The sequence below is a fragment of the Pygoscelis adeliae genome, unplaced genomic scaffold, assembly GCF_000699105.1.
Source record: "Pygoscelis adeliae isolate BGI_AS28 unplaced genomic scaffold, ASM69910v1 Scaffold54, whole genome shotgun sequence".
NCBI lineage: Eukaryota > Metazoa > Chordata > Aves > Sphenisciformes > Spheniscidae > Pygoscelis > Pygoscelis adeliae.
Window position 1 is genome coordinate 4,791,351 of NW_008824982.1, and position 5,984 is coordinate 4,797,334.

A 5,984-nucleotide genomic window follows, 5' to 3' on the forward strand; every position below is an offset into this window, starting at 1 on the left:
TGAATACTCAAAGCTAAGTATGTACCTGCTGGACTGAGGCTCTAATCACCAAGCTTAACTCTAACTGGATGAAGACTCGGAGTGAATTCTTTTTCTTGCCCTTCACGTTTCCTACTTCAGAGACACCACATCGCTTCATCACCATCTTTGACTTTAAGAAATTCTTTGTGGACTAACTCTTGATATTCAAATGCTGGGTTTTATTACTTTCCTTGCTAAGTGTTGCAAATATTTTATTTAGTTTTATCTGGTTCTAATCTTGCAGATCAGGAAACTTCTAATGTTCAAAACATGGATTTATGTGAAAGTTGATAAACTGTTGTGAGTAAGCAGCTCAGCATACAGAGTGGTAATAATGATTTCAAAATTATTCTCAGTATCTAACAGGATATGTTTACAAGCAAGTAAACTAGATTTTATTATAGTAATTAGGGGCACTTGTAACTAAGAAGTAAATTAAAAATGAACAATGATGTAAAAAATTACTATCAGTGATATGTAATCTTTACCATTTTGCCCTAGTGTTCATAATTTCAAAAGATGCTCAAGAGTGTTTTATGTGCTATGTGTGGAAAAACATAGCTCTTACTCGCTTCATCTAAAATGCCTGTTCTTAAACTTCCTAAGCAATAATTTGTAAATTTAAGGGCTGTTCTGGTCATAGAAATCATCTGTATCTTTTCTCTCACTCTCAAGAACATTTTTCAATAAATTATTTACAAACTTTTTCCATAATAATTAAAAATACTCACACTTCTGTGCTTATAAACTAGCTTGATTATGCACCAAACAGGATACTACGCCCTTTATGAAACTTACATGCATGATACACTGAAACACAAATTTATGCTGATTTTGGGAAGAATGTATTTTAGCTTTCAAAGGTAGACCATTCTCAAAGCTAATCTCTTACCTCGGTCCAGAACCAGGCCTGTGCAACACTAATCCTGATCCCTTCCAAAATTTTAAATATTGTTCAGGGAGTTGGGTTGCTGTCAAGAACTGGGAACCCAACATTCTGCTGAACACGAGCTGTGTTGCATTGATTTGAGTTTGAGCATAGTGGGACATTTTCAGGCCGGATGCGCTTCAATCCAGATAGCTGGTGATCCTGTAGTCTTCACTATTCAAGTCAAATCTGGATGTCTGGCAAGCAGGTCTCAAAACATCACCTCTGTGAATGAGGTGACAGTACAGTCACCAGATAATAAGCATGGTCACCAGAACTTACAGTTATAGCAGGTTATCTTATTCAGGGCAGATAAACTTTGCTCTTTTCCCCCTACCCTTGATGGTTTTAGTTACTGTATCCGTTTCAATAGACTACGCTACAGTCAAGAGGTATGCCTCTTGACTTTGACAGGTTAATTGAAGATCAGTAATAAACTCGAAGTGCTCTTTGTCTCCCCTTAACCACAATTTTATGGAACACTTCTATAAAATGGAACTTTCAGTCAGCAACCTGCATATGCAAATTCATCTTAAAATACTGCAGTTTTCAATACATTTAATTTCAAAAGAAGCCTTCAGCTATCTGAAGGTAATAAAAACTTTACAAAAGCCATTTTTGTTTGAATATTGACACTTGTGCAAAGCTTTTGGGGCTTCAACACAATTTAGCAAACCCATAAATCCACCACTGTTAATTTTCTGGAAAGATGCCAGTCTATCTTCCTTCTTGAAGCATAACCGAAATCCTCTCTAGTCTCCAAATCTGTATGCACAAATCCCCCAAAATACATTAGCAAGATGCAGCTATTTGAATTCATGTGTGTCAGGGAATAGAGTGGCAATAACTAATTGGACCAGAAAATCCTGAACCAATGTTGGAGATTAATTAGCCGCATTCAAAGTAAAACCCTTCAAGCAACCAATCTCTCCATTTCCAATACTGTCACAGTGAGAAATGCAGATTACAAATGTTGTCTGTGTTGCTCTGCAGAATGACCCTGAGGGTAGGATCAGAGCTACACCAGCCATCTGTTTGAATTTTCCAACTGGAGCATTTCTGTGGCTGCTTCCAAGTGCTCCCGTTGGTACTGAGGGAGAAGGAAAACCTGGTGCTTTTTGTGCCTTTACCCGCACTGTAGACAGGATGTGCCACTCAATGCAGCTTTCACCTGTCCCATCCAACCTTCCACTGATGACCTTAAGAAGAAAAAAAAATCTGCATTTCATCCATTATGCCTGTTGCAGGACTGCATGATTTTATAGGCATCCTGACATCTGAACGAGTACATACGTGGGACAATATGAACGCCAGCATAGAAAGCAGTGAACTAAATCCTCGCCCAGCTTAACTCTGTACCAGTGCTCCTATAATGAACAGGTGTATGATGTTAGATCAAGCTGCTGAGAGCAGTGAAACTTAAACTGGGGGCTGTCACTGTAGCTGCTTTTTCCTACTGATGATTTTTTCCCTGTAGATGAATAATATTTTTATCAGTCAGAATTATTTTTATATTTTAGCCTATAGAGCTGCTTCTCCTCCAAAAAGAAAACAAATGCATTACACACTTCAGTACAAGTCCAGCATATTTAAATAATGTCAGGATTGAGCTAAGCAAGTCATACTAATACACTAAAATAATCTTTACCGGTTGCTACTAAAAGGCCATGGCAGATCTCCTTTTCTTTGTCTCCTTTTTGAGTTCATTGTAACATTTGCATTAAAACAACCCAGCCCCACTCACAGCACTCCCTTGCATTTAATTCTGTCCTTAGAGGAACATTACAGAAGTTAGCGAGGTTACTTAATGCATCCCTGGAAGAAGCTCCGATAATATACCAAAAGTCACTCCTCCTTTCAATAGGAATGCTTTCCTATTGATAAATATCATGTATTAACTGAATTAACTCAAATGTATTCGTTTTTTACTCTGAACAGTCCCCTTAATGAGTTACTGTCACAGGAGCATAAGAATGTAAAAGATCAACAGTCTATGATAAAGACCTTCAAATTCAACTGTTACTTAATACATCAGTTTTCATCCTGTCTGCCATTTTGTCCATGAGCAAAACCAAAACCACTGTCTAACATCCTTGGATAAAACTGTCCTAGGCAGCTGATTAAATTTATATTCCAGTGTAAAAAGCAAGACTGGATCCCTCCTCTGCAGTAGAGAAGTCAGCATAATAAGAATTATGCTAAATGTAGCATATATTGATAAAATTGTGTTTTCATGTGCAGAAATGTGCCTACAACTTGAGTTTGGACAGAGAAATTAAATGAAGCTTTCTTTGCATCCCTAAATTTATTTGTAGCATAAGTCTAGAAAGATTGATTTGCAACACTGAGATCAGGATTTGGTCTGCCATATTCCAGGGAGTGGAAAACAAGGTTGATTTACACAGGTTGTGCAGGAAGGGATGGCAGTTCTTTTAATGTCTGCCAAATTCCCCATTAGGGTCCTGCTTAGCAGACCTGGTTTGAAAAGCAAGTTCCTTGGCCTCCTATTCCTTGCCATAAAGGCCAACCCTGCCCCAGAGGGCCCAAGCTTACACAACAAGACCTCTCTGTTCCCTTCTTCCTGTCCATTCACCACTCCTCTCAAGTACTTGCTCCCAGCAGAGCTGCCAACTTCCCTGTTTTAGGTCTAATTTTTTCTACCTGAAAAACCATGCATAATTTAAAAAAGGAGAACAACATAAAATGAGAAAAGTTGTTAAGAAGCAGCTTGAAGCGGTAGCTAATATGTTAAATCTTTGCAGGTGACGTGAAAGTCTATAAGGACTATTATTTCCTACTTCAGGACTTTCTTAGCAACTTAGAGCAAATGCATACCATTTATCAAAAAAAAAAAATCCTTTAGAAAAGGCAAAATGAAGCATTATTTAAAGTAAGAAGGCTTACTTCAGAAATATATTTTGTCAGCCAAAATGACTCCGGAAATGAAGTGACTAATTACTAAAAGACTACTATCTGAGAGGTTCCATAGGGTTACATGCTACATCTTGATGCAGATGCCTGGCACAAAATATTCTGTAAGGCTACTATTAACACTTACATGAATTTTCAGCATGAGCTCTGGCTTTGTAATGACCAGTTGTCTTCTTAATTTTCTGTCCAGTGGCGAGCACTGATAGGTTTAGTTCTCCATTTTGACAGGAAAAGCACAGGAGTTGTTTTTTTACGTGTCTGGGTACTTTCTCGATGTTGGTAAATGCCTTCCTGTCCTGGTAAATTAGCAAGGGACTAGACTGAAATAGCACTTTACAAAGAAAAAGTTATGAATTAATAGAAACCCTAAGATTCATACTTAACTGAGGATTCATCCAGTTTTCCCCATCTGTGCAGCTAAAGAGAACAGAAATGTACCAGATGATATTTTCTAAAACAAGAGAAAAAGTATTTTATACTAGGTAGACTCTTAAAGCATCTTTTAGCCAGCTGTATCTCAGCAGCTTCCAGAAAAGCTGTAAGTGATACGACCAACACTTACTTTGTGTGACTCCCATCTCTAAAGGACAGTCATGTGTAAGCAGTGGGACGTTTTGCCAAGGCGTTAGTCTTCCTTTGTTCCCACTTCTCCTGCTGCTTTTTTTTCTTTGTCTGTAAAACAGATCTGTGTTTTCTCTGTAATTTTTGTTTATTTTCTGTAAAATGTAACTTCTCTGCTACAAAAAGTGGATCAAGCTTAAAACCCAAAGTTAAAATGAAGAATTATAAGACAACAGAAGTATTAAAAATGAGAGCTGTATCAGAAGAAAGATAGAGCCTTACACTTTTCATATTGGTCTTTTTCATTTACACTAGATTTTTCCATCCTTAACTACTCTTTTGTGCTTGAAATTAAAATAATATAAAAATCTTTATTGAATGAAAACAATTGACATAAAAGAGTGGACTATTGTTAATCTTTCTAATAAAAAGCCACATGCCCCCAACCACATGTTTCCATGTAAGGATAAAAACGTCATGCAAGAGAATATACCAGTGGATTTAAAGAAAGATATAATTGTCTAGAGATAATTGCTCATGGGAATTTTTCTGTGTGCCAGTGCACATCTCTACAGAATCTGGAAAATTAATTTCCAAAGAATCATCAAAAAAAACCCCCATTCAAATATGCTTGTTCACAAGTTGCAGCCAAAACACTCTCTCTTCCATCATATCTGGACAGTAGTTCCAGTTTGGACACATGCATGAGGTGGCATTGCTTTTAGGTATCAGTGATCTAAATTATTTTCCACACACTAACAGTTTCCTAGGTGGGCAACTAGGCATCATAAAGGACACAACAGCTTCATCTATATCAAATGTGTGCTCACCATTCTCTGCTTACTTACGTGAAATATGCAACTTATGCCACGTTCCTCGTACACATTAGTTCAAGACTTGCAGGGGTTGAGTGTTTCAAGCTTTGAAGGCCAAGGCAGTGTACAGCCACAAAATTATAAAACCCAAAAGATGTAAGGACCAAGATCTACCAGGTAGAGTCCTAAACCTGTAGTTGTCACCCTGTACCACTGACTCATTATTGACTGAAAGCTTACTTGCATACATAGAGGCAAGAGGATAATTGATTGAATTACTCAGATTAGTATCCTGAAATGTTGACCCGATTGCGTACCTTACATAAATCACAGTCTTGCTAACCCACAAATTAAAAGGTTGTGAGATTATTTCAAAGTTATTAGGACATTTAGTTTTTATTTTTGTTTGGTTCCTCACCTCCCCCCCTGCATATCCTTCATTATTATATATGCAACTATAGCAAGGCAATTTTGGCTACTCTTTTGTCCTTTATAGTTCTGAAAATATACCCCTCTTTATATCATTATCTACAGCTAGCAGAAGAAGCCCTTGTTACTTGTACACTTTCAAAACAAAATTGTTTTGTATGATTTCTTGCACAGAAATCTCAGCATCATAGATTAACCTCAGCCTTAGCAATGAGGTCTTTATGTTAAAGTAGGACATCATGGGCTTATTCAGTTATTATATTCCATCAGGTTTGTTTGGACCAGAAAATTAAAGCAGG